This window comes from Calonectris borealis, chromosome 17 (genome assembly GCF_964195595.1).
Source record: "Calonectris borealis chromosome 17, bCalBor7.hap1.2, whole genome shotgun sequence".
Lineage (NCBI taxonomy): Eukaryota > Metazoa > Chordata > Aves > Procellariiformes > Procellariidae > Calonectris > Calonectris borealis.
In genome coordinates, this window is record NC_134328.1 from 14,444,898 (window position 1) to 14,455,874 (window position 10,977).

Sequence of the window (10,977 nt, forward strand, 5' to 3'; positions counted from 1 at the left end):
ACCATCATGGTACCGGGGAGGGGCGTGCGTCCGAGCATCCCTGCAGAGCATCGTGGAGGGTCCCCTTGGGTTTGGGCAGGAGGGGTGGGCAGCCTCCCTGCCCCCCCTGAGCAGGTCAGCAAAGCCCTGCCCACCCCGGGGTGTCCCAGGACCACCAAAACTACGCTGGGAGAAGAGGGACTTCCACGTGAGGGCATTCAGCATCGCCACATGGGAGCTTCTCCCCTAAAAGTCACACCGGGTTACTGAGTCACGGCCGGTAATCCTGTTCCCAACAAAGCACCTGGGCACGCAGCCTTCAACCATGCAGAGATGCCCAGGGAGAAAACCTCCCCTCTGTTGTTCAAAGGTGAAAGGCTGGGTTGGGACCTGGGTTTTGCAGCCCCACAGCAGCACGGGGAGGTTTCCGCCGGGCTCCGGCACGCTCCCAGCCCGGCTCCCTGCCGGCAGCCCGCCTGTGCCTTTATCTGCATGCAGAGCAGAGGTGTGCCGGATCACCTGCATATGCAAGATGTGGGCACGCAGAGCTGGAAGAAGAAACTTTCCCCTAAAGCGTCTGATTTTCAAAAGAAATGAGGCACGCGCCGGCGAGCAGAAGCAGGGAGCTTGGCTTGCGTGCTCTTACCACGCTTGGATCAAGGGAAAGAGCTTCGTTGCCTTTTGAGCGAACAAGCAGAGATCTCACTGTCTGGAGAAACAATTAAAAAAAAATATTCATTGCTTCCACTTCCCTGGGCATAACCCACCCTTTCCCAGGGCTGGGTGATCTCTCCCAGCAAGTAAAAGCCACGCGAGGCACGGCGTGGCTTGTCGCGGCTCGCGCAGCTCGGGATCAGCTGCCGTGAAATGGGACTGGGAACCGATCTCCGCTGCTCAGCCCCAGAGCTGAACAACGAGCCAGGTGAAATAATACCCAGTTCTACTCCAAAAAAACCCGAAACCCCTGATGAAAAGATGTTAATGAGAAGCACTTTCCGGGATCGCTCAGTCCTCAATTCGGCTCTGCCCTGGGCAAAGCACCTCCCAGGGCTGAAGAGAGGTGAGAGCCACCGCTGCCGTCACGGGGCTGAAACCCCGAGTGCTGGCTGGGAAGGCTTTGAAGAGCTCAGGCGCTAATTCCCATTGCATTCCCCAGTGCTGTAAACTGGGAAGGGATTGCAACTGGGAGCAGAGCTGGCAGCAGCCGCGTGGGCTCCCTATGATGCTCGCTGGTGCCGGATCAGCCCCTGCCCACCTGGGTGCTGCCCTCTCCCCAAGGCTGGTGTCTCAGAGGGCTGAACAGCACCCGGCATTTGGGGCCATAGGGATGCAGCTGGGACATCCCGGGAGGGTGACATCCAGGCTGGGGCTCGTGCCAGCCCGCGGTTCGGGGAGGCAGGGCTGGGCTTGGATGTGGTGGGAGGCGGAGGGCGCGGGGGCAGCCCAGGTGCTCAGCGCCGGATCGGGATCCCTGCTGCTGTGACTCAGCGCTGCGGGCAGAGCCCGGCAGATCAGGATTTGGGGCTGGGGTGTGGGCAGCAGCTTTGCTTTCCGTGCACGGCTGCGGCTGTGGTGCCACCAGGGTTGAGGCTCACTCCTGATTTTCTTTTTCTCAGAGCCCCCAGGTCAGCGGGGATCTGCAACCTCCTGGGGATCCGATCAGCAGGGAAAAGCTATTGCCATTTTCGGTGCTTTTTGAGATGCCAGCACCCGTCCCTGCCTGCAGACGGGATTGCCACTCCGCGGCAAACCTGGTGAGGACTTTGGGTCTCTGATCTGTGCAGACACACGGTTACAAAGATGTTGCACGAGCATCGGTCCCCGTGTATCTGTACCCAGGATTTGGCCTTTTGCTGCAGCAAAGCAACCCCGCAGACAGCCCAGGCTCTCCGAGGGGTTCGGCTTTGCTCCCTTCTTGCCCAGTGTAGACTGGCCAAGGCATGAAGCCGCAGCCCCCCACTCCTCCACTCCACTCGAGAGGATTTATTGAGGGAGATTTATTGATGAAGACCAGACCACAGAGCCCCTCAGTGTGGAGCTCGCTCCCTGAGACAGGGATTTCATTTACAGCCCTGAGCCCTTTCCAGAGCTGTCACTGTAATATACACCCGCCGGTGCCGGATGCGGCCCCGCGGCGGGGCCGGGAGCAGCCCTTTGGTGTGCCGGAGGGGCTGGGTGTATTTCAAAGTGACGGGTGCCCTCTGCAAACAGAGCCCCAGTGTCGGGGACCAAAGGCAAGCCTCAACCCAGGCAAGGGATCTCATCCAACCCCTAAATCTGGTGGGTTTGGAAAGCCTGAGCCCCCGGGGCAGGGCGGTTGCTGACGGCTGTGGCTTTGCTCACCTGCCCTCCGTGTCCCCCGATGCTCAGCCTAGGGCGGGACACGGGGTCCAGGTCACGGCACAGGGTCCCCAGCACGTCGGCTCTCATGCATGGGGCTGGGGCAGCCCCCGGCATCGTCTGGGTACCGATGGCATCGCTCCCCGGGGCGGGATGCTCCTGATTGCGGACGGGGAAAGGAAAAGCAGCAGGAGGTTATTTCCTAGCCCATGCCAGGGGGCTTGGGAAGGGACAGACTGGGACAGCTGGCTCTGACAGCACAGTGTCCCCCATTCCCTGGTCCCTGAGGGGTTTCTGGCCTCTCGTTACCATCCCCTTTGCTGCTGGCCATGCTTGCATCGAGCCATAGCACATCCTGACCCTCAGCACTGTTTCTTTTCAGAAGAATAAAGCAGCTCATTAGCTAAATGAGCTTAAGATGTTAAAAAAAAATAAAAAATGGCAGGACTCTGAAGTTCTAACACTGCCGGATCAGTGAAGCTTAATGGATTTACAACCAGATATTTCCCCATCAGCAGCGCTGGAGTTGTTCAGCTTCAGGCTGGATTTATGTAATATACCTTTTGCTGGGTGATTGCCGGGCAGGGCTGCTTTCACCAGCCAAACTTTCTTTTCTTGGCTACCCTACTATGTTCCTGGTCTAATTTTAGAATTATAAATTGAATTTTTACCCAGAAAAGCTGCCTGATCACTCATGGAAAATCTGCAGTGCCAGGAGTATTTTGCAGGCCAGCGTGAAGCTGATCCGCTTTGCTGATGTACTGTGCACTTGGCAGATAGGAGAGAGGTTTTTTTTTTGCTGGGCATTTATTTATTTGTATGACTTAATGTGGCACAGGCTGTCCTAAAATGGAGCCCAGCACTTGCTCTCCACCACGCTCGTTTTGCGTGCGGGTGTTGGATAGGGGCTGGCAGATTGCAAAATTACCCCTGGACGAGTGAGACAGGAGGAGCAGCTTTGGCTCTCGCCTCACCAGGGAGGAGGATTCAGTGCCTTCCTCTGCCTCACGCAACCAGAAAATCCTCCCTGAAGCAGGGCAGCAGCTCTGTGCTGCTCCGCCAGCCCGGGGGCCGGTTTGCAGCGAGCCCTTGCTGCAGAGACCCTGCCCCAGGGTCGCCTCTGCGGATTTAGGATGGGGATCCCACCCGGGCGGTGCGGAGCTGCAGCAGGGTTATGATCCACCTTGCCAGCCCTTTGGGTTTGCTGGGGATCGGTGCTGGTCACGGTCCCTGAACAAGCTAAACAGGACCGGCAGCACCAGGGAGATGCTGCCCCTGCTCACGTGTGTGCAGACATGCCCTGTTTCAGGGAGAGGAGAACAAGAGCGAATCCTCCAAGAGAAGCCTCAAGTCCCAACCCACACACTTATTTACTTCAACCCTATAAAGTCTGTGTTGTCATAATACAGCGCAGCCCCGGCTATCACAAAACCAGCAGCTCAGTTTCTCCCCCACCACCCCAGCCTTTTGGAGGCAGTTTCTGCTTCTCTAACCGCTGTGGCAACCACCAAAGCAATGGGGATTTTCTTCCATTACCTTATTTCTGCTTGAGAGCCCCTAGCTGGGGGGTGTCCCTGTGTCCCCTGGGGACAGGGACATCCCTCCTCCCAGCATAGAGTCTTTGCGGCCGTGGGCTTGCAGGATCATTAAAGCAGGAGGAGTTGGTCCTCTGCAATACCTGAATATACCCAGGAACTGGACTTTGGCTTTTATATAGCGGGGTGAGCAGTTAAGGGGTCTCTTCTTGCTGGGAGGGAGGTCCCCCGCTGGGAGGGAGGATTTGTTCTCCTGCTCCCCCCCAGCTCCCTGCTGCTTTGCTGAGGTTTAGCAGTAAATATTTGTCCTGCTCCCCACTCGAGGAGGAATGGCGTTTGGACCCACCAGCCATGCCATGATGCTCCCCAAGAGCGTGGTGGGCTTTGGCCGGATCTGCGGGCAGGTCTGTGTGCCCGCACGAGGATTCAGAAGATGATTAAAAGTAGCCATTTATCTGCCTGTGCATCTTGGGGTAACCACAGCTTCTATAAACATCACTTAATTAACACCTCAAAATGCTCTGGGAAGTGGGTAATGAAGCATTATCGCATTTTTCAGGTGTTTTAATTGAGAAGCGGTGAGGCTCAGGGAATAGCTCAAGGCCCTGGCGGGAGGGGAGGCGTGCGGCTGCTGCCTCCTCCCAGCCCAGCCAACACGCTCCCGCTGCCTCCCCCGTCCCCAGAGCCCTCGGCTGGGGAAAGCGGGTGGTAAATACCCTGGGAAGCTCTGATAGACGGCGGTATCACCCCACGCTCTGCTTGTGATCCCGTTACGCTGTGCATGGCACCTGGAGAGCATCTCAGTCTCGCTGTCTCGTTCTCCATGGCAGAAGACCTTGACAGCAGCATGCCTGGGAGCCCACGCTGCTCCTGACGGATGGAGAATCCGTCATTCGTGGTCGTGCGTGGAAAGCAGGTCTCGCGTGGGGTAAGGGGCATCGTAACCATGCTCACATAAACTGGCACCTCTGCTCCTGCTGTGTTAGGGTGTGCGTGGGCATCCTGAGTCAAGGTAGTTTCAAATGAAAAGAATAAATCTCTCTCCCCCGGATATGGTGCAGGTAATGAAGTCTTTAACTGAATCAGCTTTTCTCTTCAGCACTATTTAAAAAAGGGGTTATGTGCTAGGAAGATTCAGTCCTGCAAAACCATCCTGGGTACTTTGGCCCCACTGGTTGAACCAGGTCAGCTGGATGGGGGTGGGATGGCCTGTGGCACTTCTCCTCTGTGGAAGCTTGTAGGACCGCAGGGTGCTGGATCTGGCTCTATCCCCATGGCCAGGGCAGTTTAAAGCCGCTGGTGGTACGGGTCCAAAAGCTGAACCAGGTGGCTGGGACCCCCTGCTGATGGGGATGCCCCAGTGGGAGATGCCTGGGGACCCCCTGCCGATGGGGATGCCCCAGTGGGGGATGCCCCAGTGGGAGATGCCTGGGGACCCCCTGCTGATGGGGATGCCCCAGTGGGAGATGCCTGGGGACCCCCTGCCGATGGGGATGCCCCAGTGGGAGATGCCTAGGGACCCCCTGCTGATGGGGATGCCCCAGTGGGAGATGCCTGGGGACCCCCTGCTGATGGGGATGCCCCAGTGGGAGATGCCTGGGGACCCCCTGCCGATGGGGATGCCCCAGCTTTCAGGGGGCTGGGAGACCACACCAGGCTTTTATCCACTGATGTAAGGCTGAAGTCTCAGTTGTCAGTAAATATTTCTCTCTTATAATAGCAGGAGCTGCAGGAAAGGCTCCGCTTGCTTTGAAGACCCAGGGCAACATTGCTGTCTTTGCTGTTATTCTGCCAAACAAGCTCCCCACCCACCCACAGGACACCTGCATGGGACACGGTCCCCTTGGCCATTGGTTGCTGCGAAGTGCTGGGACCACGGTGGTGCCTGGTTTAGGGTGAGGAGAGGTCGGGGGGGCTGCGAGGGGCCCTTTCGTTCACCACGCTCACCGCTCCAGTCTTGGGCAAGACCTCGTGCCTTGGCTTTCCCTGCACATCCCACGTGGCTTTTCTAAGGCAGTGACGAAGCAAATCTCCGGATGCTGCTTCTCTGCTTTCAAGGCTCCTTTTGGGCAATTTGAGCAATGACAGGGTTTTAGGCGTCATTCAGCTGGGGCATCCCAGGCTGAGCACGAGAGGGGCAGGAAGGGTGGATGCTTTCCCTTCCCGGCCTTGGCATCTGCTCCTGACAAGGTTTGGGAGGTGGTGTGGGAACTGAGCTCATGGTGTTGGGCAGCTGGAACAAATGAGCTGCCTACGAAAGCCCTGGAGAAGCTTTGATGAAAGATGCCAAGACTAAATCCACCAAATCTCCATCCTTCAGGAATTCCTGCAGCTCATGTTGAAACAGGTGGGAGATCCTGCTTACCTCCCCGCTTCTGGGGAGGGAAAGTGCCCAACGCCTCTAATTTGGAAGAAAAACCCACCCAGCGTGGCTTTGCCTTTCTTGCAGCCATACGTCGGTCCACCCAGCTGCAGGCACGTCTGCCAAGCAGAGCTAGTCCTCTCCTGAGCGTGGCCCCTAACACACCGCATATTTGCAGGCTAGCCGGGACATGCGCACCCTCTCACCGCTCCCGAGCGGATCGAGGGCAAAGCTCAGTGGGAGATGCCGTATTTGAGAAATATCTGTTTCTTCGACAGGCTTGCACGGGACTACGCTTCCCCACCTTGCTGGGCAGATCTCCTCCGGCTTCATCCTGCATCTGATCAAAATCAAGTGGTGACGTGATCCTCTCCAGGGCAGCTCTGCTCCACCTGGGCTTTAGCCCCACTGTGGCATCATGGACAGGTCCTCTCTTACCAGCTCAGCCCCGCTCTGTGCTGTCCAACAAGTGGGATGGCCACAGCCAGGCATTTTTATGGGCTGAGGCATCTCTGCTTGTCCCAAATGCTTGGTGACACATTGGTGTTGGAGACACTTTGCTGCCGAGGCTGGGTTTTGAATCAATACCACGCATCAGTGTCCTGTGTCCTCCACTGAAGCTATGGGAGGATCTGTGGTCATCTCCCCTGTAAGTGCTTTCAGGGCATTCCCCATCATGGGACCGTCCCAGCAGAGGGGACAAGGAGCAGGCGATGGGGACAGTCCAACCCACAGCAGCAAAATCCCTGTGCAGGGAGGCAGCCTGTGCGGACACAGCCTCCCCCCTGCAGCAATCCCACCATCGCTTCCTCCCCCCTGGATTTAAGGTAGGCGAGAGCAGGGAGGGGGCGACAGCCCCCATCAGCATCACACCTCGTGCCTGGGGCTGCCCCAGGAGCTCTGGCAAGCTCCAGCACTGCTGAATATTTGCAGTGCCCGCAGGAGCGTATCTGCCTGCCCTGGGAGGGCACCAGCAGGATGTCCCATGGGGAATGCAATGGGGACAGAGAGTCTGAAGGTGGGGGGACAGAAAGCCACCTTGCCCAGCTAGCAGGGGTCACCACAACCCAGCTCCCACAGAGGAAGGAAGCGTTCTTCTTAGCCCTGGCAATAGAGATGCAGTCAATTTAGGATGGGAAACCAGGGGTGGGAAAGGAGCCCCACGACCCCATTGAAAGTTATTCACTGCTGAGCGTGCGCGTGGTTTGGTGCAGGCCAGCGCTGCGCGAGATGCTGCATGGGAGGTGCATCAGGCATGAAAAGAGGTGATGCCCCCCCAGTGCCGGGCACTAACGCCCGGGTGAGCGGTGCTGCCAGCCCACGCACACCCCCGGTGCATCCCGTGGCTGCAGACCCGGCTCTGCTCACGCTACGGCTGTCGCGGCCCCCTGACATTTGCTCAGAGAGAGCTTTGATGTTTGCTGCCTCTCTAGATGCAAACATGACCAGACTCCCCGGTAGACCCATAAACCCTGACACCCACAAGCTGCTCTGACCCTCACACAGCTATTTTGCTTCGCCCGAGCTAGAGCTGGTTGCTGTTTCTTTGCATTTCAGATTCCAGTGATATCTCATTACCTTTCAAGCTCAAGTGGAAAATGCCAGAGGAGAAGTTTTTGTTAGAGGAGAGGAGAGCCCCGGGGTCCTGGCTGGGCAGCAGCCGCGCAGCCTGGGCTGGTTCAGCTCCGCTCCCCGCCGACCCCGCACGCCCACAGAGGCAGAGCCGCCACTTCGCAACAAGCCATCAACTCCCCAGCTGCTAGAAAAATCTAAATTTCCTCCACGAACTCCGTGAGGGGACAGAAAAGCAAGCAAACCCGTGACACAGCAGCCTCTGCCCATCAGATGGGAGCTGGAGCAGGCTCCGGCTGCCAGCACCAAGTGACAGCTCTCCCCAGCGTGCTGCTGTGTGGTTTTTGGGCAATTCTCCACGCGCAGCTCAAGCCAGCTCCCTTCCCGGCTATGTAACACTGCCGAGGACAGATAAAAATCAGCGCAGGCACAATACTCACATTGGGGGGCTATCTCTGTGTGTCTCTCCCTCGGCTCCTCCGGCTCAGTTAAGTTGTGATCAGGAGACGGTCATCTGGGACACGGGAGACAGGAGTGAGCAGTGTGGGTGAACTTGCACAGACAATAAGCCATAATTTTTCTTTGCAGTCTGACTGGCTCTACTGGTTTGCATTTCTTTGCCCCAGCAGCAGAAAGGAGGCTCAGCTTAACTAAAGCTGCCCAACAGGTTCTGCTATAATACAAAAAAAGTGGCAAGACCAGTCTGGTTTGAACCCAGATAGAGATTTGATTGTTTTCCCATAATTACAGTTCAACCTGTGCTGTTGGTTGAAGTCAATCACATTAGCAAACAGACCCATTTAAATAATTCATCCACCATTAAGATGGGAATTTTTTCGTTTTACATAACTTGGCTCTTTCAGAGAAGAAGATAAAAAAAGAAAAATCAAATGTGACAACAGCATCCTCCTACTAAACCCTTATGCGCTTGTTTGCCTCGCTCGGAGGGATGTTGCCTCCATGGAGTGCTCTGCCGTGCCCTTCCTAGGAGGATCATTTCCCAGTGGCACGGCTTGGACAAGAGGTTGCATTTGGGCTTGGGACCCTGCTGCAGAGTGGCACGGCCCAGGGCACGTCATGGGGCTGTGCAGCAAACAGCCCCCAGCCCAAACAGGCTGACAGAGGGGAAGGAACATGCCCAGATTAACACAAATGGCTACTTGCAAGTGCAGGATGAAAGCCTGTGGTCCTGGACTGTCTCTTGGGGGCACTTCGCAGTGGCTGGGGATGCTTTGGGGACCAGTGGGGAAAGGCTGGATGATGATCCTGGCCGGCAGCCCTGGCTCAGCCTGGGTTGCCTCCTGGCTCCAGCTGCTGACACAAGCAGCTTTCATCCCGAACCGTGGGCCGTCAGAGCCGAAGGCAACGTGGACACATCCTGAGTCTTTGAAGTGCAGCTATTTCAGCATCCCCCAGGAAAAAGCTGGCACCGACTCCCCTGCCTGCCTCTGCCAAAACTGGGCAGGGACAGCCTTCCCCCGCATCGCTGCAGACAGCAGCAGCATGCAGGAACTGTGAAAGCAAGAGGTGCATTTGCTCACCATCAGCATGACACAAATAAAAAAAGCAATAAAAAGTTGTTGCCTACATATCTGAGACCCAGACGACACGTCCTGCTCGGCCGAGAGCTGCCCGGCGAGCGCAGGGCCCTGCTGTGCTGGCGCAGCTGCCTCCGAGCACGGCTCCACGCTCGGGAGGGACGCGTCCGTGTTGCTTAACAGGACACGTAAGCTGGGGAGGGTGGTTTCCCTGTGATATTTCCAGGGCTGGTGGATAGGGAGAGCTCCTGCGGAAGGAGTTTTGGAGCACTGAGGCTGAGCTCCTCCTCCGACTCATCCTGTGCGAGGAAGGCAGCTCTGCCATGCTGCACATCCCCGGAGCTCGGTCCCCAGCCAACAGCTCAGACCCTCAGCCAGCGTGAAGTTGCATCCATCCACCGGCAGCAATATCACCACGCTGATTTACACCGCAGCTGCTGAGCTGGCTCTTTAAGTAAGCCTAGTGCGGCGCTGAGCATCCTTGGCAGCGTTTCCCCGCAGCAATTGCATCGCCCATCTGCAGCTCTGCTGCCAAACGGTGGCTTCGAGCTTTGTTACCTGCGCACGGACAGGTCGGGCAGGCGGGGAGCAGCTGGGGCTCCCAGGAATGCAGCTGCACGCCCACGCTATGGAAATGGGCGGCAGGTAAACAAGCAGCCGCTTGGTGAGCAGTGGTCCTCGGCAGACCTGTAGGGACTGTTTGGTGGTTGCTCTACATGCATGAAATTCCTGGCTCGTTCCTCTGCAAGAGGGACATAGCACGGGGCTAAGGGGGGCTTATTTTCCATCTGAGGCTTCTCACAAGCCATCTGCAATGGGCAGAGGGAAGTTCTTGGCCTCTTTATTCCCTTTTTCTTTCCTTTTGGGCTTTTTTGTTTTACTGAGGGATATGGCAATTAGAGATTGATTGCTTGATATGATCTGGTACCTCAGGCTGATGTTTGCGGTGGTGGAATTAATGGCAGCCACATGGAAGAGATCCTTGCTCGGACCAGCCCAGTGATATCATGGGAGCAGCAGTGGGGTAACAGGGAGGTGAGGAGCTTGGGGAGATAACCTGCAGCAGCCAGACCTCCGAGCAGCGGCGGTGGGACCTGCGGCACGAGCCGTGGGGGCACCACCACTGTCTTGCGCCTGGTCCCAATGGTTCAGCGACTGCTCTATCTGCAGCATCTCCCACAGGGGCATTGGGGAGGGAAACATTAAAAGGAGGGCTTAATGGTAGCGGCTGCTTGTGGGGAGTGAAAAGACTCGAGGCAGGAGCAGCTGCCTGGAAGGATGGTGCTGGTGCACGAGAAGGCAGAATGGATATTTCTAGCAAGCAGAAAGTGATGCACTTTGAAATAATCTCCACCTTGTCTTGCAAGTGTCTATTGGAGATCACGCAGACTGCTCGCAGGAACCATGATTGCACCAAAGATTGCTCTGCTTCCAGGCCGAAAAGCCAGAAGATCTGGACAGGACATCAGTTTCTTTACAACTGGGAACTTAAATAAAAAATAAAAAAATAATTTCAAGCCCTTTTCTAGAAGAAAAAAAAAATATTCTAAGCAAAGAAACACAAAACTACTAATGCAACCTGGAGGTATCTGATCAAGACTGAGACAGATGGCTGCAACTGGAAAACCAGCGAGACAGGAGAGCATTGCTG